At 42.0% G+C, this 24,060-nt stretch overlaps 1 protein-coding gene across 4 annotated transcripts in view; it reads left to right on the top strand.

Annotated features, from left to right (window-relative positions):
- Positions 1-24,060, top strand: part of ATP10B (ATPase phospholipid transporting 10B (putative)) — a 316,187-nt gene that overhangs the window by 143,615 nt on the left and 148,512 nt on the right. For all 4 annotated transcript variants that reach the window (XM_074313866.1, XM_074313867.1, XM_019740727.2 and 1 more), the window contains one exon: positions 16,329-16,392. The gene's annotated coding sequence lies outside the window, so the exon portion shown is untranslated. The remainder of the gene's footprint in view (positions 1-16,328; positions 16,393-24,060) is intronic.

Raw genomic sequence — 24,060 nt, 5'->3', positions numbered from 1 at the left:
TGAGCAAGCAGCTCAGAATATACCTTGTATTGAGCTCCAATTGTTTCCCCTCTTTCCTGTTTCCTGAATGGGGTGGAGGATGCAGAACTGTGGACCTGGAGGGGAAGTGATTCCTCTCCTATGAGTTCAGCAGGGGTATGATGAGAAGCTGGACAAAAGCATCTCCCTCTCCGCTGGGGCCTTGATGCTGCACAGCACAAGCTGCCAAGTCTGAAACACGTTGTCCCCTAATGTGCACATTCCATGTGCAGGAGGCTGCAGCTGGGGAAGCAGAAATGCTGTAGCTACTGGCAACCAATGGGCCAACAGGAAGCAGGAAGAAAGGAGAAAGGACTCAGGTGCCTTGAACAGCAGTCACCAGGCTCTGGGTGGCTTCAGCAGTGTCCCTTCCCTGGGTTTTGGATTGATCTAGGACCAGGATTTTCAACTTCGGCCCTGGTGACTCTGTGGGCCGAGTAATTTTGTTATGGGAAGGTGTTCTTTGCGTTCATTGTGGATGTTTCGCAGCCTCTTCCTGGCCTCTTCCATGTAGATATCAGTAGAATCCCCCAGCTATGACAATCGCAAATGTCTCTAGACATTGCCTGATGTCCTCTGGGGGAGACAAAATCGTCCCCGGTTGAGAACCATGAGTTGAAAACAGTGCATGGCTGAGGTGTGGGCATGTTCCTGGCTTTCATTTAGGGGCAGAGCCAAGAGCATGTGGCCTGACCTTATCTGAGGAAAAAGCCCTGCACCACTAGGTTAGATATTTTTGTTCTGTCTTTGCAAACTGAGGCAAATCAGGAAGCACTTGGCTCACCCCCTTGTCTAGTATGCAATGAGGGTCTCATCTTCCTCAGCTTATTTTAGGCTTTCTAAGGCCCACCCATGTTTTAGGAAATAGTTTCTCAGAGAACTATTGTCCAGAGAGCTGAGCTGAAGGAAAAAGTTGTTGCAGAATTTCCTTCCAAGTCTCCACCTCCCTTGACATGGCTGGAAGATGGCAGCAAATCGATGGGGAGGAGGTCTGTGACAAGCTAGGAGACGTTCATCTTGACCATCGTGCTTGGTCGTAGCTAACAGATATTTCTTGAGCAGATCTGTGCTGGGCACTGTGTTAGACCATGTGGACGTGCTAAGATGAAGAAGGCATTTCCAAAGCTTCCATCTATGTGGAAGGACCATGTGGGCCATATATCTCCTACCTAAGTTCAAGACCAGATATTGGAATCCAGATTTGGACTCTGATTTACTGGTGAAGTTGGGGTATGTAATTGCCAATGGCAAGGGTGGGTGGCTGGGCTCTTCCTAAGCATTCAGTTGTGTTAGAACTTCTGTCTGCCTTGCCTGGATCCCTGGTTTGGGGATATGTGGGTTCTGGAGAACAGCATAGCCATTCATTCATTCCTTCAGCACATATTTACTGAGCACTACTGTGTGTGGGACTATGCTCCTCTGAGTGGGGAGATAGTACACAAAGCATAGTCAATCCATGCCCTCATGGAGTTTGCCGTCTCATGGGGAAGATGGGCAGTAGGCAGAAAATAATGCGTGATCACCATTCATAATAAGAGCTACAAATGAAAAGATCAGGTGTCTCCCCACCCTGTGTCTCAGCCTGGCTGCAGTCTGAGACTGGCGAGGGTGCTACAAGCAGAGGATGAAGAGGCTGTTGACATGAAGGGCATGAGAGACGAGCATAAGCGGCATGGCTGTGGGATCATGAGACAGAGTCAAGTGGCAAATTGCAGAGATGGACAGTGTTTGCATTTCTGTAGGGGCAGCAACACCATTTTAGTTCCCGCTGGGGTTTGTGGCTTTGGAGGCTCCCTGGGCAGGAAATCCATGATCACAAAGAAGACTATGGGGTTGGGGTGGTGGTTAAACACATCCGCAGTGGATTCCTGGGCCACAGAAATCCAGGAGGGACCAGAGTTGCACAAGTTCATGTGAAACTCCCCCCAAGAACTCCGGAAAGTAACTCTAGGACATTCTGAGGGCTGACCAAGGTTCTGTAGCATAAAAGTGGGACAATGAGTCAGCAAACTCTGCATCGTGAGTGGATTTAATAAGAGGCAAAAGGGCCGTGAGGGCCCCGCAGGGCTCCAGGTGACACGCAAGTTTCGAAGCTTCCTGGAAGACACACACCTTCCCCTAAGCCTTGAAGTGTGGACGTTTTAAATTGGCCTCCTAAGCTGATGCCATCATTCCCAAGCGATATCTAGGAAGTACTTTCCACCTAGACTTCACAAATGCTGAGAATCGAAGGGGAAAGATCTGTCTCTGCTGAATCCAGTGGAGGAAGAAAAGAAATCAATTTGTTAGGAGCCAAATCAAGCATAAATGGAGACTATTAAATGTGGGGTTAAAAAAGATTAATACTTTTCCTCTGCCTTTCTAAATTCTCTAGCTAGGCCAATCATCAAATTAACAGAGACAGATTAAGAAGAGAAAATCAAATGTTTAATTCATGTGCATGGGGAATCCACATAAGCATGAAAATGCCAAAGCCAGTGAGGCAATATTAGGTATATAAGACATTTTGGAACAAAGGAGAAAGGGGAAGAAAGGGGTTTTAGATTTCAGAAGTAAGAATGGGTGATTTGCAGGTAGTTGAGGAAGAGCTGAACACACATGGCAGGAAAATTCTTGCTGGGCAATTCAGAAACAATGCACACAAGGGTTATATCTAGCTAACAGGCTTGGAATCTTCCTGCCTAATACTCGGCTGAAAATTCTTAAGCAGGTTTTTCTGTCTGAATCTCTTGGGCAGGAAAGTGAGGGGAGACTCAAAGGTTCTCTCTGAGTCTTGTTTCTTAGTGAACAGCTTTAAATCAATATCCCAAAAAACAGCTCAGGGTGGCAAAATTTTGGGTCCCTTCATAAGCAAGATCCAAGACTCTTCTCTGGCAGGAATACACTGCCTATAATTCATCGATCCACAAATATGTGTCTTGCATGTACTTGGTGTGAACCGCTGTGGTAAGAAGTCTAGATCACAATGCTACCATCGGCAAACAATGGATCTAATCCCAGCTCTACTACATCTTAGCTCTGCGATACAGGGCAAGTTTCTTGACCTGTCCACTTTTCAATTTTCTCATCTATAAAACAATAATAATAATTACACCATCTATATGTTGTATGCCTGGTATATAGTAAATGCTATACAATTGTTACTATTATAATTATAATTTTTATCATCGCCATCATTATAAGCTAGATTATATTACAAGATTTCATTTAATCCTTGTAAGAGAGATACTTTTCTTTCATTTTACAGATGGGGAAACTGAAACCTAGAAAAATCAAGCAATTTGTCAAAGTCGCTTAGCTACTAAGTTGCAGAGCCAGGATTTAAACGCAATGTGTTGGACTCCAGGTTCATACTCTTAACCACTACCCTACAGGGCTAGGATTAGGAAAAATAATGTATGTGAAGTACCATTTTTGACACTCAATAATGACATTATCGTTTATTGATGAAATTGGCATTATCAATGGCACCCAACTTCCTTCTTAAATGAAATATTGAATATACACCATTTGATTCGATAACTGACCCGTTGTTAGTACCCCAACGCAAAAGTCCTTATTACAGCTGGCAAGAAGTAATGTCACAACTGTGACTTGAGTGCATAAGAATTATGGGCAAAACTAGTAGTTGTGAGGAAAAAAGAGAATCATTTTCTCCCAGACTCTAAGAAGCTGAGAACTTGAAATCCTATCAGGTTGCATAAATCTGTGCACTCCAGAACTTTCTGGCTTCTGCCCCATCTCCCCATTTGGCCATTCTTCCCTCCAAGTTATGTGATTTTTCCACACACATCAGACAGCTAGCGCTCATGAGTGGCTTATTCCGCGCTATAATTGGGCACCTGAGTCCAGTCATCCATTGATTTTTAGGCACATACTGAAAGTTGTGCTCAGAATTAGAAGAACACTTCGTTCCTTAAATAAGCACTTTTTACAGCAATGTCAGCAAAGCAAACATCAGCATTAATTAACAGTGACTTCAGAATGTGTAATGCTTTTCATGAGACCTGAAGGGGACTGGAGGGAGGACGCAAAGGACAGCACTGTCATCACCGCGTGTCTGGGGACAAAAGGAGCTCAATTCAGAAGGCAGAAGTAGACTCCTGTTTGCTTAAAAATAGAAGGGCAATGTTTGGGAACCTCTAGTGGTTAATGGTGGAGACGGTTAAGCCAGACGACTGCTCTTCCAGAGGGCCAGCGTCGTGCCTGGTCAGTGGGAAGTTACCTTGGTGAAGACACTGTAAATGGCACAGGTGTCTGAGCCTTAAGGAAAGATATGAGAAAGCGTTCTGAGCATGAGGACTTGTTTCATCTGTTTGACGTACCTTTTTAAAGCACAAATCTGAGAGAAAAAACAAAATATCCTTTCTGCCTAACACCATTTTCACTAGTAATAAAACACTGTCTTGCCCCTGCCCCCGGATTAGTTACCATAACAAATTACCATATTTGGTGGCTTTGAGCAGCAGAAATTAATCCTCTCACCATTCTGGATGCTGGTAATGAAATCAAGGTCTTGGCAGGGCCATTCTCTCTCTACAGGCTCTTGGGGAGGATGCTTTCTTGCTTCCTGCCTTGCTTCTGGTGATGGCCAGCGTTCCTTAGCCTTCCTTATCTTGTAGACAATCACTCCCATCTGCCTCTGTCTTCAAATGGCTGCCTTCCCTGTGTCTCTCTGTGTGTCTCTGTTCTCTTACAGGGACACCAGTCACTGCATTAGGGCCCACCCTACTCCAGTATGAACTCATTTTTAATTAGTAGGTTGGTGTAAAAGTAATTGTAGTTTAAAAGGTTTAAAAAAAATTGCAAAAACTGCAATTACTTTTGCAGCAACCTAATAGTAACATCTACAAAGACCCTATTTCCAGATAAGATCACATCCTGAGGTTCTGGGTGAACTTGAATTTTAAGGGGTTCCTACTCAACCCCGCATACCTCTCTTTCCACTCCCCAAGTTCCACAGCCATAGTGGTCTCACCTCAGTTCTCTGAATGTGTTGGACTCTTTCCCACCTTCGCCCTTCCTTAGGGACTTCCGAGTCCCTCTGCCTGAAAGACTTGGCCTGGCTGCCAGCTTCTCACCCTTCAAGTCTTGGTATAAATGTCACCACCTCAAAGAAATCTCCCTTTGCCCACCCTACCTAAACTCCTCAATCTGTTATCTTTTCTCAGTCTCCACACTGTTTCTGTTCTAGTATTTAGCACCATGCAAATGCTTTTTTTTCTTTTTTGAGTGTGTGTGTGTATGTGTGTGCGCACGTGCTTAGCTTTCTCACTAAAATGTAAGCTATCCACCAGGAGCTCCACAATTACTTTGTTCCCTCCTAGTTTGTTCACTAGCACCAATGAAGTTCCTGTCACTTGTCACTTAATGAATGAATAGTTGTTTGTGGAAGAAACCCCTTAAGTAGCTATTCTAGGCAAGGCCCAGTGCTAAGCACTTGGGAGGCATGGAGTGTGTAAAATATCATTCCTGCCCTCAAAGAATTTAGGCTGGAGGTGAGGTCGGAGGTGGACACAAATCATTCGGAGATTTGATGGGTGAAGTTCAAGCAGAGAGAGACTGCCAAGGTACTGCAACAACTCAGAGCCAACAATTTAACAAAGCTGGCAGTCTCGAGGGAGTGAGGGATGCAGGTGGAGACAGACTTGGAAAGTTACTTTCAGAGCAAAAGGAAGTTGATATTGATGCACAGAGTGGGAGCGAATCCAGAGTGCACACGACCGTGGGTAACCCGCAGGGCATTTGGCGCATCTGTGGGTTGGGCACGGTGGAGCCATTTGGAGTGAGGGGGTCTGCACCCGGCAGCAGCGGCAGGCAAGGTAGTCAGGCGGAAGGTGCAGGGGCTGCCCCAAGTTCCACCTGGGCTCCAGGGCCCTGGGTCCTGGGTCTCCAGAGGCCTGGAAGCCATACGTGTTTAATGAGTTCTGACACACATTGAGGACACAGGGGAAGCTTTCACCACCCAGCCTTGGGTGCCCCTGGTGGCTGAGGCAGGTTCTGCATGGCCGTGTTCTTCAGGTTCCTGTTTCCATCCTTCCTTTCCAGTTCCCACCCTAAGAAAATTGTTTAAGCTCCAGGTTAAACTAAATCCTGATGCTCCTGAAGCAAACGGCATTCGACCTTTTCCTCCAAGAGACAGCTGGCTTAGAAGAGCTGCCTTTTCTGCCTCTTCTCCTTACTCTTTCTGGAGTCCCTTCTGGTCCTGCAGGTGCAAGGGGTGGAACCTAGGTGAAGTGTTGGCTCTCAAGAATCCTACTTCCTGTAAGAATCTGCACATGACTGTGTGTCAGAGGGGCAGGGTATCACTGTCGTGCAACCAATATGACATGTAAAGCTGTGTCTGCAATCTGCTGGTCAGAAGTGAATGTCCCAGAGGAAGGAGATCCTTGGGAAGGGCACAGGCAAATGGAAAGCAAGACAGCCCTGCTTAGGGTTCCTGAGGGTGTCATGTGGGCTTCGCGTCCTGAATACGGTGGCAGAGGAATTCATTTAGGAGCTCCCATTCTGGGAGGCTGAAAGGGAGAATCCATAAAAAGTGCATAGCACCATGGCTGCCACGTAGTAAACAACCAGTTACTGTTAGCGTTGCTTCCTGTTAATGTTGTCACATCTCTTGTGGAAGCGGAGATCCCCCTAGCACCCAGGGCAAGACTTGCTGCTGTATTGGCTAAGGGGACGTGGAGAGGGAGTGAGGGTGAAGAAGAGAGGAGAGGCCATGTGGCTGAAGGTGGCTGGAGGAGAGAGATCCCAGAGAAAAGAGCAAGAGAAGAGGGAGACGTAGCTGCCATGGGAAGTGGAACGTGAACATTAAATGTTTAAGAAGACTTTGGGGCATGATGTGAATAAGACTGTGCTCTATATTTCCTTTCACTAGACTATACATCGATTGTTAGAGTTTCTACAGTGGGCCCAGTTGGGTCACTATGTGTGGTGACATTACAGACTGGATTCTGGGCTAAGGAGATCCAGTGGCACTCTGTCACATTGATAGTGCCGGTGAATGCTATGTTGGCTTCCTAGGGCCGCCATGACCAATCACCACAAACTTAGTAGTTTAAAACAAGGGAAAGTTATCCTTCACAGTTCCGGAGGCCAGACGTCCCAAATCCCACAGGGCCACGCTTCCTGTAGGAGCTGGAGGGGAGCGTCCCTTACTTGCCTCTTCCAGCTTCTCCTGGCTCTTAGCACTCCTTGACTTGTGGCCACATCACTCCTTTCTCTGGCTCTGTGACCACATTGCCTTCTCCTCTATCTCAATCCCCCTCTGTTTTTCTCTTCTAAGGACACTTGTCATTGGATTTAGGGACCTCCTGCGTGATCCAGGATGATCTACTCATCTCAAGGTCCTTATGTTAATCACATCTGCAAAGACCTTTCCCCAAATAAGGAAATATTCACAGGTTCCAGGATTTGGGATGTGGACATATTTTTGGGGGGGCGGGTGGGAAGCACTATGCAGCCAACTACGAGCACCCCAATGCTGAGAGAAGTGAGGTGATTAGCTGAAGCTCTCCATGCTGGCAAAGAACGGAGCCTGGCACAAAAATCCAAGGAACAGAGATGGGAAATGACTCAGCCAAGACAGTCTGGTAGATACCAGCATTAAGACTTCCCTCTACATGTGAGTCTTCAATGGTTTTACCCAAAGTAAAAGTATATGGGCATATGGGTATTTCTTACAATGTTTAGATGATATTTTTGTCTGTGACAGGGAAACTTTAATTTTAAGGAAGACTTTTCTTTTTTTTTTTGCTATTGAGCTATCCAATCTGAGGCTCAACTCAATAAATTTTTTATGAGAATTTTAAAAAGATGGTTTTGTAAGAACATAAAGAAATAGAATGGCCAGTATACCATGTCAATGTTGAAATGGAAAGGAGGGTGATTTCTGTATAATATAGGCCTCCATTCTTACAATCAGTGAGAAACATTCGTCTGTTCCTGCATTCATTTATTTAATCATTCACCAAATTGTGAGGGCCTACCCTGTGCCAGACAGAGTGCTTAGGGCTAGGGAGAAAATAATGCACAAAAATGAATGTGTTCCTTGCATTTATGGAACATAATACAGTATGGGAGAGACCAACAGCAACAACAATAAAGCAGAAGTACCACTTTGACATGTGAAAGTTGCTATGAATGAAATAAACAGAATTTTGTGAGAGAGTCTATTGCTGATGATGCTACTTTAGGCAGAAGAAACAGAGAAGGTCTCTGTGAAATTTAGGTGAGATTTGGAGAAGCCAGCTATGCAGAGAGGCTAGAGAAGGCATTCCATTCCAAACACAGTGCTCTAAGTGGCCATCTAGCTTGGCATGTTCTTGGAACAGTCAGAAGACAATTGTAGCCAAAATTTAGAGCTGGATGGGGAAGGTGAGTGGTATGAGATTGCAAAGGTGGGCAGGTGCCACTTTTCACTATGTAGTCTAGGGGAAAAGTGTGAATAGAATTCAAAGTACAAGGAGTTGAAGTGTTTAAATTAAGTATGTGTGTGGAGCAGGTACCTAGTTTGCATTTTTTAAGTTCTTCCTATGGAAAACAGGTTATGGGAGGGCAAGAATGAAGCAAGAACTTATTAGAATGAGTCTATAGCCCTGATCTGGGCAGCAGATGGTGAAGATTTGGACTTAGGTAGTGACTGTGCCTATAGAAATAAAAGGATGGATCTGAGACATCATTTGGAGGTGGGTCCTACAAGACTTGGTTGATGCAGTGTATGTTGGGCGTGAGGAGAAGAAAACAGGATCCAATGGATGGATGGTGGTGCCATTTAGAGAGATGGTGTAGAACAAGAAAGGAACAGAATGCTGGGGAGGGCAAGTGGAACCAGATTATGAAGAGTTCTTGTAGAGTCACATTAAGTTGGTGAAGCCTTTGAAGCATCCAAGTACAGATGTCAAATCAGACATTGAATACATAAGTCTAGAGCCCAAGGCTGTGGTCTAGGCTGAAGATATAATTTAAGAATCACCAGCCTATAGATGGTATTTAAAGCAATAGAATGCACAAGGTCACCCAGGGAGAGATGGCTCAGGTATTCTCACAGAAAATGGATTGACATCTCACTCTGCCCTGATTTAAGCCTGAATTCTGATCAATTTTGTACTTTACCCTTTTCTAGCTTATAAATAAATTTCCTTCTACTGCACTGAGCCCTCTGGACCTTCACAGTTCCTATGTATAAAACATAGCAATACCTACACATTACTTTATGTAGAAAATCAGAGAATGTATAAGGACAGCCAGTGTGTAAAGTGGTCGGGCATGACTTGTAGAGCAATCCTTCACAAGAACGGAGTTTGACTCACCCCTTTAGGGGTTCTGAGGGGTGTTGCCGTCACTTCCTCTCCTCTAAAACATTGCATGGGTTCACAGAAATGGGATGTGTACTTGATGAGGTATAATTACCTTAAATACACTAATTTTTCTCCTGTGGGCAAGCTCATGTTTACTATGTAACTGCTTCCTGCTTCCTCAGCAGAGAAAGCCTAACACAGAACCATCCCCTCCCTCTAACCCAGATTGGCAAAGACGTAGATACCAGTAGCTGTGAGATAGCCGAAATGCAGCTATACAAAACTCCACTCACCTGAAACCTCCCTTAACAAAATTTGGTGAGATTAGATAGACTGCGAACTTTGGAGCTGGATTTGCCTTCTCATGCTTTTGTTCTTGGTTCCAAACATAGTGCCTGCCCCATAGTACACGTGGGTCTAAATGGCAGGGCCATTAGGCCGCCCTGTCTGATGTCTCCGCCCACCATCTCTCTTTATACACGTACAGCCCTTCTTTCAATTTCTCAAACACACCACGCTCATTCCAACCTCAGGGTGTCTGCATTTGCAGTTCCCTCTGTCTGGAATACTCTCTCCCCATGTCTTTATGTGGCTGGCTTCTTTTTGGATTCAGGTCACAGCTCAAATGTCGTCTTCTCTGACCACCCAGTCCTGGGGAGGCTTTGTTCATTTCTATCTCCACTTTATTATTCGTGGCCTGTATTACTTCTTCAAATTACGTGTTCATTACTTTTTCATTTATTTGTATTTTTTCTTTATCATCTCCCTCCACTCAAACAGAAGCTGCTTGAGGATAAGGCCCTTATCTGTCTTATCCTCCCGTGTCCCCTAGGACTAAGACAGTACCTAGCCCCTAGAAGATACTCACTCAAATAAAAATTGGTTTAATGAACATAAATAGCATTAGAAGTTTTGATTGTATGTCAACTGCTCTGCCTAAAGCTTTGCACTTACCTCACTGTATCCTTATCAAAAACCCTTATGAGGGGGTAGTTATTATTTTCTCAGCATCATACAGGTGAGTTGCTGCTAAAGCCAGAAATCAAAGCCAGGCCTGCCTGTTATGTAAGCCCTTTTCTGTAACACCACTCTGCTTTGCACTACTTTGAGAAAATGGATGAAAATCAAAATAAAATAAGATGGTAGGATTTTATCCAATCTTAAACTCTTTTCGATCATGCCTGATGGCATAGTCAATATAATACCATTCATTCATTCATTCATTCATTTATTCATTCAACTAATATGTCCTGAGCATCTTTTCTGCTCAACACACTATACTGGGTGTCCCAGACAAAAGGGCTTAAAAGTAGTGTCCAGTTCTCTTTTTTCATTTACCGTTTCAACAAAGAAGTAACGAGCACCTACTATGTGCCAGTCATTGTTTTAGTATCTGGTCCAACTAGTCTATCCCCAGAGGAAGGGGGTGCCACAGGACAGATGAGACAGTAGACATCCACCATCCTGCTCAAAATGCAATGATTCATCAACTGCCTACCAGATCCTTAGGAAGAGGGATATCGTCTGTCTTGTTCACCACTGTTTACCCATGCTGATGACTGCTCCTAGAATATATTAGCTCCTCAGAAACTATCTATTGTATTCATAGGATGAATTAAAAGAATGACATTATCTGAAAAAGCCATGATTTGCAAAATCCCATACTTCACAATGAATAACTAAATACTACTGAGATGCCACATTATTGTTGAGGACTGACGATCTAGGGACCAGGAGGGCTGATACTTAGGCTACTAACTTACCAGACTTCCCTGAGGATTAAATGCTATTAGATTGTGAAAGGGTTTTGCCAAGTATTAAACAACATACAAATACAAGGCATTTTGTTGTTAATAGCTAGGAAATGAATGCTCAGCAGAATTGTCTAAATAGGCTCTTAAAGGGGAATGGCAAAAAAAAAAAAAAGAACTCTGTAAAGTTTCAAATGGGAAGAAATACTTAGGCAGCAAAAGACAATTTTCTAAAATGATGAGTTTGAGAAGAATGAATCAGCAACGAATGTCAGTGCAAAACATTATTTAGGAAGTCTGGACATACTTCTGATTAAAGATGATTTTCAGTTACTCCAGCATAAATAATAAAATCCCAGGCACAAATCTATTCACTTAACTCTCCCAGCCAACCAGGACGAGATAGCCTGAGCTCACACCTCCCATCATGTCCCCCTGACTACTTTTAAGACATGGCATATGTATGTTCAGTTGTATGTTCAGTGCTCTAGGTCTATCATTTTAGGCTGTCACCCTCCTGGAAAAAAGACAAATGGAAAGGAAGTCAGACTTCTGTCCATAGGTCAACAGGCCAGTTCCATTAAACATGAATTAAGGCACAGATAACTGCTGTCATGGAGACCAAGTTCAGACAGAAGAGCAAGACTGTGTGTCCCTCACAGTCCAAAAGTGGGAGAGCAGTCTAGGGAAGGTAGGCAGCCTCGCAAGGTCATTCTGAGTCACAGGCTGGCCAATTGGCTCTGCCATCCTTACCATGTGGCTTCCATCTCTGGTTCTAAGGACAACACTACACTGTTTCCCAGCCAACAGGAAGGGGGTGGGAGAAAAGTCCTGGCAAGTAGTTTTATCTTTATGAAGATGACCCAGAATTTGTATGTATTGTTCCCATTCATATTCCATTGGCCCTAATTTATAATCCCAAGGGGGACTGGACTCTGAAATATCTCATTGGACAACCATCTACACAGGTAACACTTAGGGCAAGGACGACGGTTATATCTAATGGGTAAGGAGGGCTATGGATACTGGGGGACAAGCTAGCAGTCTCGACGATATCATATATATATTGAGTTTATGCTGTTTGAGGCTTTCATTGTGAATAAGACAATGGCCTGCATCCCAGAAGGAAAGAAACAAATATACATATATTTCCATGAATGAACAAATGAATGAGTTAATTGATCATATGAGTGATTGGTGGGCACCCAAGTCCTTCTTTAGTCGTTTTCGTGCTGGGAAATACGGTCCCATGGTTCAAAGCCTATGCTCTGAAGTCACACACAAGTCCAGGTTCCACCTCTGCCATTTGGCCCACCAAACTGTTGTCTCGGAATTTCTTTGAGTCTGTTTCCTGCCTGTAACTTGTAAGGTTGCACTGTGAGGTTTCATTGAGATAACAGATAAAAAGTCCTTAGCACGGTTCCCAGTAGTCAATGAGTGTTAGCTCTTGCTGTGTTTCCCCCAAAATAAGACTTAGATGGACAATCAGCTCTAAAGCGTCTTTTGGAGCAAAAATGAATATAAGACCTGGTATTATATTATATTATTTATGTTATGTTATGTTGTTATGTTATGTTATATTATATTAAAGACCTGGTCTTATTTTACTATATTATCAGTCTTATATTAATTTTTGCTCTAAAAGACGCACTAGAGCTGATTGTCCGGCTAGGTTTTATTTTCAGGGAAACATGTAATGTTAGTCTAAACCCTCTGTTTGTGCCAAAGTGGTCTCCCCTTGATAGTCAAACTTAATTTCCAGGCTGCATGGCCTTGTTATCATCGGTTATTCTGTCCTTCCAGATTTCATGCGCATGTGTGGGTATGTGCATGTACACAAATATTACTGGAGTCAAAACCAACTTCAATGCTATTTCTCCATAAAGCCAACTATTAGGGCCCTAGTCAAGAAGTCATCTCTCCACTTTAGAATTCCACTTAAGTCACTTTTGCATTTATCACAGACCAATACCTAGCACAGTGTCTAGCATATAATGGAGAAACCTAACACATTTTGGACGGATGGACAGATTGATGGATAGAACATTAACATTTTTCTGGCAGCTCCATGGGAATTTATTTATCTTTGTAAATAAATTTATACCCTCTGTTCAACCCAGTTCTTTACCCATCCACATTTAGAGCTCACTAAAGGTTGTTTGGATGGGAATAACAGTAAAAGGGGAGGGGAAAATCAGAAAAAGAGAAAAACAAGAGCAGTGTCCACCTGGACCCATTCTTTTTTCTGTTGAAAGGAGTTATTGAGAAGAGAAGCTGGGACTTGACAGCCACTCTCTGGACTCTCTCCCAGGGCCTTTTTAGAACAGGAAAGTTAATTATGGAACCAGATTAACAGTTTCTTTTTTGATACAGTCGAAGTAAAACCAGCAGGATGCAATTTAGCTCTTCCCCACTTTCCAAATAGCAGCAAATTTTCATACAAAACAAAAAGACACTTGAATTGCAAATTACTTGGAGAATCAGCTAGCAACCCCAACGGAAGAATATTCTGCTACTTTCAAAACCCGGCTGTTGACATTTCAGATTTAACCATGTAGTGGGACATTCACAAAGGCTTGGGCGGCTTGCTGTTTCAACTCTGGGCCAAGTGGGGAGGAGGAGTGATTCATTAAGGCTCACTGGGATGCTACAGTGTGTTCTTTTTGCACAGAACATTTTTCTGTTCTCCAGATCATCTCTTAACTCTCAGATCACCGGTCTCCACTCACAGAACTGGGGCTGATGGGTTCCTAGAGGTTACCTCTTTCACGGGTGGCAGGCACAAATGCCTATGAGGGGCAGGTAGGGACGTAAATGAATACACAGGTGGTTAGTGTACGTGTATCCATCCACAAGGAAATGGGGGAGGACTGGGGAGAACTTAGAACCCCCATCTAGCCATCGGTGTCATCTGCGAATGCTGGTCCATTGTCATTTGTTGCTACATACGTAGTTCTGACACATCTATAATCTGAATTCTTACTTGGAATTTTCCTTTTTTTTTCTTCTTTTTTTTAGCTATATAATAAATTTATATAATAAAATTATATAATATAATAATTTTGTATAATTATTATATAAATAATAATTTATTTTTATATATAATAATTTTTATTATAATTATTTTATATATGAAAATATATAATAATTTATATTTTTATATAAATTATAATAAATAATTATATTTATTATAATTACAATAATAAATTATGTAATTTATTATGTATATGTAATAATATTTTTTAAACTACCATCTATTTTCTGGGCATGGCTTGTGGGCCACCACTTTACAACTAGTCTAGCCCAACTCCCTCTCTTAATAGTAGGGGAAACAGTCAGAGAAAAGGAAATCATTTATAAAAGGTCACAGAGTGACAGTGTCTTCTACTCATTCAGTTCCTCCCTGATGACACTACCTAGCCTTCCTCAAGTCCTCGTCCCTTGTCGTACCCAGGGCAGCTTTGTTTTCACAAGGGCAGTTATAAAACAATGTTTTCATGATTCAAATAAGTAATTCGTGGTTTTGGCAGAGGGTCTAGACCATAGAGCAAGGCGAAGGAACCATAAAATCGCACAGTGGTACCACTGTGATTTTATTTCTGGAGAGACAGGAGGCTGAGGTGGGAACCTGGCAGGAAACAGGATGCTTCCAGACGCAGCCACTGGAGGGCGAGGTGGCACCTGAGCTGGATTAGCTCCAAACAGGTCGTAGGAAAGGTAGGATGGGGTTGGAAATGCGTATGCGCACAGCAGCCAGGCAGGTGGCAGAAATGAGTCAAGGAGGCCAGATGGGGAACAGGGTAAAGGAGGCAAATGCGTCTAAAGTACTCGAATTTAGCCCTTGTCTCCGGGTGGGAATACATATGGTATTGACAGGACTTTTGATTTTCTTTTTTTCAAGTGAAGCTTGAAATCTAAGTTTTTATGTGAAATTGGTCAAGGTAGTTTAATTTTTAAAAATGTGAGTCAAGCACAACGCACAAAGGAGCAGGATTTCGGTTACGGATTTCCTCTTTGTGACAACTGCTTAGTGACTCACTTGCGGGTGGACCAGGCACTGGGCAGGTCATTCAGCTGGTGGAGAGACGTGTGTGATCCGTCCAGTCACAGGCCAGCAGACCGGGCTGGCGTGGAGATGACAGGGTCAGGACGACAGGACTGAGGAAGCAGAGAGGTCCATAGGCTGAGGGCAGCAGTCCCCTGGGCAGAGACGACTGCAACCCGAGCTCGCCTGCAGCCCCGACAGATACTCAGAGGAGATCTTTGCGAATCTCAAGCACCACTGTGGCCTTTCATAGTGTGTGTGTGTGTGTGTGTGTGTGTGTGTGTGTGTGTGTACGTGTGCATGCACATAGAGCAATCTTTACTTTGCTAAAATAATATAGATTATCTATTATCTCCCTTGGCAACCCTGTGGAAGCCTCCTCGGTTTTCTCCGAAACGGAAATGTTAAAGCCAGTAAGAAAGCAATGGTGTATCAGCGCTTTCCATTTTGCTGTGATAGATCACTGACTGAGTAGGTGGAGATGGCAATGGCAAGAGCCCTTGCACGGCGCTTACTTCTATCCTAACCTTTCTCTGAGCCTCCATTTCATACTTTGTAAAGTGAGAATTATGTATTAGGGAGGGTTTTTGATGGAAAGAGACAGAAAACCCAACGGCTTAAGCAAAACAGGGTATGTGTTGGTGCATACAACTGGAAAGTTGAAGCATTTCAACCAGAGCTAGATCCAAGTGCCCAAACAATATCAGAGCTTTGTATCACTCACTCAAAACTGCAGTCACGATTTCCCATGCTGGCTGCCCACAGCTCGAGGTGGCATTCTCGGCATGCTACATGCAATAGGAACAGTTCTGTTTGTCCCCCACATTCTCAAAGCAAGTTTCAGGACTGCCTTTCATTGGCCTGAATCAAGTCCTGTGCCCATTCCTGAACCAGTTAAGCGGCAAAGGAGGTAGAGTACACTGAATGGGTGGGCCAGCACGCATTTCAGAGAGAAACTAGGCTTTTACTTAGAGTCGATGGGAACATGACGTACATTGTAGGGGGTAGCAGATCAAGTAGCGACCCTGATTCCCTGATAGGAATAAACCATTCCTGTTGAAACAACTTCCCGGGAAAATATCCAGCTTGATCTATGGAGTTTGTTTAAAGCTAGAGTCATCCAGCTGGAGAGAAAAGGGCAAAATACTTGATTAGTGCCTGATACCAAAATGAGATTGTACATTTTGTATTTATTTTCTCTCTTGTGTCTTGTAGGCTTGCTTTAATAGGAGAATTGGGACTGGTGACGCTTGTTTCAATGAAAGCAACAGTGTGAATGGTGAGTAGCTTTTCCTACAATTCATTGGTCATAAGAGATGGACTCCTCTTTGGTGCCAAGATGAGCTTTATTAAACTACCATTCCTTCCTCCAACCATTTAAATGAATAATCTACCAGGCTCGTTGGTAAATTAGATGCCAAGTATATGACTTACCTTTTATCTTTTCTTTCTATCTGTCTCTCCATATATTCATTTGTTCCCCAGGAGCAATACAGGAACCATCAAGGTACAGATCACTTAAGATGTATTCTTGGCTGCAAGTAACAGAAAACACAGACCCAAGATGGCCTAAATAATAAGAAAAAAAGTTATTAGCTCTGACAAAAATGCCTGAAGTAGGAAAGGTCTGTAGTTGGTTAAGGGAGTAGCTCAAAACTGTCACCAAAATCTGAGTTCTAACATCTTCAGTGGGCTGTCTCTTTGTCACCAGAACTGTGTCACATACCCTTGCTTACATCAATCCCTGACAAAGCAGATAGGACCACCATGATTGGCTTAGACGAATCATTAGTACCTTACTGGGGCTAGGTGTGGGACCTACACCCCCTGAAGCATGTGGTCACATACAGAAGAGTGAATATCTGAACAAAATTAAAGTCTTGTTAAAAAAGAGAAAGGAAGGATGAATGGTTATTGCACAGACGATCAATAGTATCCGCTATAAGGTGCTACTTGCAAATCTCAGTGGTGCTTCCTCCAAGATGAATGCTTGTACAGGTGCCTAAGTTCCAAGGCATCATATACTCCATCACTGATGAAAAAGCAGGCACTCAGCTTTAGCGAGGCTTTCCCCAAGTCATGGATAAAATTGAAGAAATGTTTAGAAATACTTTTGACTCAATATAAAACCCAAGGCATTATCACTATACCATATGCAGACTGTGTCTCCAATTTGCATAATTATAACTCGGCCTCAAAAAGTAAACATTGCTGCCAACTTTTAAAAAAACAAACTACAAAGCAGTATTAAATATGCGTTGCTAATCTGACTTTTTAATTTGCCTGGATCTTCACAAAGACCTGCATCAATTCTATAGATACTGAGTGCTTAATAAAACCTTCCACCTGTCTGAAAAGAAATCAGCAAGAATAGCAAAGCTAAAACCCAATTTTTTTTTTAGCTAAAGAATTTGAGTTGATGCCTGAAAATTACCAGGAGGAGTTCATTGTATTAAAATGACTCTCAGACTCATTATTCACTGTGTCTTGACTATCACCATTCAGATATAGTCAGTGGCTTTGTGCACCCAAAGGAAGATAGCATGTCCTCAGATGTCTCCATTCAGTTTTAAGTCATGTGTGAGCTATGTGTGGTCCTACATTTGAATATTTATAGGAAGTGATTGAAGAGCTTCAGAAAAACTTTCTTGCCCCCAAATCTCTCTCTTACTGATCTGCTTAAAATTTCCACACCCATCCTTGCCATGGGCCTTGCAGGTCTCAGCTACAGTACAAACATGCTACCTGGCCAAGGTGGGCTGTTTTTATACACCTCAATTTGAGTTCATTGCTAGCGCCAATGGTGACTGAGACACAGGATACAGACGTGTATATGCACAGAGAGGAGTCCTGGAGCTATTATATATTACAAATTACTGTATATGTGCTTAATATTCATATATGTCTATATATATATATATCGTGTGTGTCTATATATAAAATAGAGATAAAGATTATGTATAAACATACAACACACATATATAGTGTTACATAAGTGAGTTCCTTTTAATACAAGCTTTTCTATCACCTGTTTTTTTTATTTTTTAAAATTAATTGGACTATCTTAAACCTTTTTTTTAATTAAAGTTTGTTGGGGTGACAATTGTTAGTAAAGTTACATAGATTTCAGGTGTACAATTCTGTATTACATCATCTATATATCACATTGTGTGTTCACCACCCAGTCAGTTCTCTTTCCATCACCATATATTAGACCCTGTTTACCCTCTTCTAGAAACCCCCTACCCCCTTACCCTCTGGTAACCCCTAAACTATTGTCTATGTCTATGAGTTTTTGTTCCTTTTGTTCCTTGTTTGTCTTATTCTTTTGTTTTCAGTTTTATATACCACATATCAGTGAAATCATATGGTTCTCTACTTTTTCTGTCTGACTTATTTCGCTTAGCATTATAATCTCAAGATCCATCCATGTTCATCTTTTCTTACCACTGAATAGTATTCCATTGTGTATATATACCACAACTTCTTTATCCATTCATCTATCGAAGGACATTTTCGTTGTTTCCATGTCTTGGCCACCATAAACAAAGCTGCAATGAACATTGGAGCACACGTGTCTTTATGTATAAATCTTTTCAGATTTTTTGGGTAGATACCCAGGAGAGGGATTGCTGGGTCATATGGTAATTCTATTCGTAATTTTTTGAGGAACCTCCACACTGCCTTCCATAACGGCTGCACCAGTCTGCATTCCCACCCACAGTGTATGAGGGTTCCTTTTTCTCCACAGCCTCTCCAACACTTGTTACTCTTTGTCTTGTTGATGATAGCCATTCTGACTGGGGTGAGGTGATATCTCATTGTGGTTTTTATTTGCATTTCTCTGAGGATTAATGATGTTGAGCATTTTTTCATATGTCTATTCGCCATCTGTATGTCCTCTTTGGAGAAATGTCTCTTCAGGTCCTCTGCCCATTTTTCAATTGGGTTGTTTTTTGTTGTTGAGTTGCATGAGTTCCTTGTATATTTTGGATATTAGCCCCTTATCGGAGGTGTCGTTTGCAAAAATCTTCTCCCATTCAGTTGGTTGTCTCTTTATTTTGTCGATAGTTTCTTCTGCTGTGCAGAAGCTTTTAAGTTTCATATAGTCCCATTCGTTTATTTTAGCTTTTACTTCCATTGCCTTTGGAGTCAAATTTATAAAATGCTCTTTGAACCCAAGGTCCATAAATTTAGTACCTATGTTTTCTTCTATGCAGTTTATTGTTTCAGGTCTTATGCTTAGGTCTTTAATCCATTTTGAATTAATTTTGGTACATGGTGACAGATAGCAGTCCAGTTTCATTCTTTTGCACGTGGCTTTCCAATTCTGCCAGCACCATTTATTGAAGAGGCTGTCTTTTCTCCATTGTATGTTTTTTGCTTCTTTGTCAAAAATTGCCTGTCCATATTTATGTGTGTTTATTTCTGGGTTCTCAATTCTATTCCATTGGTCTGTGTGTCTATTTTCTGCCAATACCACGCTGTTTTTATTATTGTTGCCCTGTAGTACAAGCTAAGGTCAGGGAGTGTGACCAGCATTGTTCTTTTTTCTTAAGATTGTTTTGGCTATTTGGGGTCTTTTGTGATTCCATACAAATCTAATGATTTTTTTGTTCTATTTCTTTATAAAATGTCATTGGGATTTTGATGGGGATTGCATTAAATCTGTATATTGCTTTGGTTCATACGGCCATTTTAACTACGTTGATTCTTCCAGTCCGTGAGCACAGAATGTCTTTCCATTTCTTTGTGTCTTCTTCAATTTCTTTTAAAAATGTCTATAGTTTTCAGCATATTGGTCTTTCACATCCTTGGTTAAGTCTATTCCTAGGTATTTTATTCTTTTTGCTGCAATTCCAAAAGGAATTGTTTGTTTTATTTCTTTGCCTGAGATTTCATTGTTATTATATAGGAATGCAATGGACTTTTGTATGTTGATTTTGTCTCTGGCAACTTTACTGTATTCGTTTATTGTTTCTAATAGCTTCTTGGTGGAGTCTTTAGGGTTTTCTATATATAGCATCATGTCATCTGCAAAGAATGACAATTTTACTTCTTTATTCCCAATTTGGATGGCTTTTATTTCTTTCTCTTGCCTGATTGCTCTGGCGAGGACTTCCAACACTATGTTGAAAAGCAGAGGTGATAGAGGGCAGCCCTGTCGTGTTCCTGAACGTAGAGCAAAGGACTTCAGTTTTTCACCGTTAATGATGATATTAGCTGAGTGTTTGTCATATATGGCTTTTATTATGTTAAGGTATTTTCCTTCTATACCTATTTTATTAAGTGTTTTTAATCATAAATGGATGTTGTATCTTGTCAAATGCTTTTTCTGCATCAATTGATATAATCATATGATTTTTATCCTTTATTTTGTTTATGTGATGTATCACATTGATGGATTTGCAGATGTTGAACCATCCTTGTACCCCTGGGATGAACCCCACTTGGTCGTGATGAATAATCTTTTTAATGCATTGTTGTATTCGATTTGCTAGAATTTTGTTTAGGATTTTTGCATCTGTATTCATTAGAGATATTTGTCTGTAGTTTTCTTTTTTTGTGTTATCCTTACCAGGTTTTGATATCAGGGTAATGTTGGCCTCATAAAATGAGTTAGGGATAACCTGCTTTTTAAACTCAACAATACATTATAGATATCTTCCCGTTGCAGTGTATGTGTGTTTCTGTACATGTTATTTTTTAGCATTGAACAATATTACATCTCAGGTATGAATGATAATTTATTTACTCAGTCTCCTGTTGAAGGATATGTCATTGCTAGTTTATAGTTTTACTATTTTAAATTATACCAAACATTTGTGTGCACAGAGATCTTTCTCCACCCAAAAGGTTATCTCTTCAGTCAAGTTTCTAGAAGGGTGATCGTTGGGTCAATGAGAGGTTAGCCAGGGGTGTTAAGGGGAGACCCATAAGAACCGGAATCTTGACACTGCCCTTGGGCTACAGGAGCACCGTCTGGGGCCTGTGGATAAGACTGTGAAGCCTTGGGTTCCTACAGAAGAGAAAGGTTCAATGGCGAGAGGAAGGAAATGGGGACAAAATACACCAACTATGAACTTTACTATTATCCCTTTTTGATCCTGTGCTGTCATGAAACAATAAGAGAATTACTGTTCTTACCTGCAATCATATTTATTTTTGTGTTCACTTGGCAGTAATGGCTGTCTATCCTTTGGGCTGTAAATGCCCTCTGGATAGGAGCCAGGCCTGGTTTTCTGTTGCTCACTAATGAAAAGCAAACGACCGGCATATTTACATTACTGTGTGAATGTGTTTTTGGGTGAAAGAGTGAATGAATTACATAGAAAATATTGCTGCATGAGAGAAAGGGATTTGGAAGGAAGTGCCTAAAGAGTGAAGTGTCTGTGGAATCTATTTTCTTCCCAATCTTCTCACCTAGCACTACGTATGTCTATTATACTCTTTGTCCCACAGCAATGCAAGTAGAGAGTCATGCATCTCCAGGTGTATCCACTATTTTAGGGCAAAAGGTGATTCTTTCTCAGAAGTACTGTACAAGGAGCAGAGTGTTGTAAATGGCCATCCCTGTCAGTCAACGGTTTATCTTTAGCATAATTCACTCAAACCCTGGCATTAGGGTCAACCTATTTTTATGACATTTGATTTATTTTTACCTTTTACTTCTTTTTCTAAACAAGGTGAGGTTCTTTGAGATTGTGTAAATCACAGAAGGGATGGACTGAGAGATGTGACTTTATACTAAATTCTATTTGTTGCAAAATGGATGGGTTCTGTAATGTGCCAATTTGACTTCTTCCAAAACACACTGGAAAGATGAGATTTCTTTTCTCTTTCCATAAATGGCATTTATTCACCTTTTCTATTTCCAAAAATGTTTCCTGTCCTATCATTCAGGGTTTTATCTAAGTTTTTCGAATTTTTGTGATCCATCACAGAGCAGTGAGGGTGGTTTTCATGCTCCCTCCCTACTTAATATCTGTCTACAGTTCTGTGCCCAGCGAAAGAGCTCGCTGAACAGACACACCTACACCCACCACCAACTGACTACTCCCTGGGCTCCTGGGCTTAGGGTAATAGTGACCCTAGAAATCCTTCAACTAACTGTCCCCAAGGAGGAAAAGCAATTGCTCTGTGGCTAATCAAAGTGAAGTTAGGAGACCAACAGCATTAGCTTCACCAGGTAGCACCTTAGAAATGCAGAATCCAGACCTAGCGAGTCAGACATTCTCTCAAGACTTTCGGGCATTTGGGATGTATATTTAGATCTAAAGGATAGTTCTTTGGTTGCATTATTTCAATACCTTATATTATCATCATGTTGGGCAAAGAAAACCTTCTATGCCGATTTGAAGGATTCTGTCTCCATTTAAAAACAACTGTTTATTCCTTGGAACATTTCATCATTTCCAAAGACGTTTCCCCTCCATTCCCTCATTTGTTCACAATGGCAGCCCTACAGTAAGGCCAAACCACGCAAAACCGCTCAACACAGGGAGAATCTGTCAGCCTCCTCTGCTCCCCATGATGAGTGTTAGGAGAAACATTGAATGAGGAGGAGTTTGGACAACTCCTTCCTCTCACTTGGTATCATCAAGTCACTTAAGGATGGATATTGCAGGATTAGAGCAGCCTTCTTCCAGCCTCACAGTTGTGGGGCTTCACTGTGGAAGGGGGGGGAAAATGCTTTTAAATCTCCCACCTGACCTGGCTTCAGGAATGGAGAGAAGTTCAGATGCAATTTCCAGGTGAGGCCTATTTAGGTCTTTATAGAGACCTATTTATTGTTGTCTAAAAATTATGTATGTGTTTATTTTAAATTGGTAATTGACACACATGGTAAAAACAGGTTTAATGTATTAGGAATATTTAGTGACAATTCAGCTTTCCGCAGAGACTGTCTTCAAACTCTCTGCTCTCCTCCCCTAAAATATCCACTTTGTATGTGTGTATACTTCCAGAGCGTCTATCCATCCAAATACACATGTGGATACCCCCCTTTTATTGTCACCCAAGTTGTATGCACACTGTTCTATACCTTGGTCTTTTTTCACTTAATGTTTCTGGGAGATGGTGTTATATTGGTACACACAACACATTCTTATTCACCTGAACGGCCCCATAATATTCTGTAGCATGAAGGCACCGAAATGTATGTAATCAGTCCCCTATAGATGGATACCTAGGTTGATTATAACCTTTTGCTCTTATAAACAATGCTGTAATAGGTATAGCCTTTAGAGAACTGTTTTGGGAATCATTTGGCTTTCAGTGTTGGTATCTGATGACTTAAGTACCATCTTGTCATTGTTTGGTACAGGACAGAGAGTGACACTGAATAAAAGAGACCTATAACCAACTACCTTCTGTACGCTTCCTATGTAGTTCTCTGACACTGCTCTCCTTGTTCCTAGTACTTGGCACTTTAGCTGAGGAAGCCCCACCATGCACCTGAGACATAAATAGCATGTGACTTTCCTGGAAGACTAGAGAAACCAAGGCTCTATCTCCCATCTCTGGATTTCCCAGTGCAGTCCTGGGAAACAAGTGTAAGAACTCTATCATGTACGAGCTAACAGGATTTGTGCAGGGTGATATGGGGGGGGCCTTGAGCAGTGGCAGCATGGTGTGGTGGGAGAGTGCCAGCTTTCAGGTCAGTGAACTTGAACTGTGTGGGCAATTCCCTAAATTAAGATACTATCACCAGAAAATGGGGATTATCAGACGCTGGGCAGGCAGAAACTATAGACTCCCACTCTATAGAGTGTTCAAGCAGATCCTTTATCAGCGACCCTTTGTCACCATCCTTTCTATAACTGAATCTCCCTACCACTCGGGTCCTCTTTCTCCCTGCCTTTCCAGTTCTCTTTCCTCAACAAGGCTGGATGACCTCTGAGATCCCCTCCATCTCAAGCTTTCCCCAGATTTGTGATTTGCCATC

The sequence above is a fragment of the Rhinolophus sinicus genome, linkage group LG10 (assembly GCF_036562045.2).
Source record: "Rhinolophus sinicus isolate RSC01 linkage group LG10, ASM3656204v1, whole genome shotgun sequence".
Taxonomy (NCBI): Eukaryota; Metazoa; Chordata; class Mammalia; order Chiroptera; family Rhinolophidae; genus Rhinolophus; species Rhinolophus sinicus.
The sequence above is the reverse complement of the archived record's forward strand: the minus strand, read 5'-3'. Positions and strand labels throughout refer to the sequence as shown.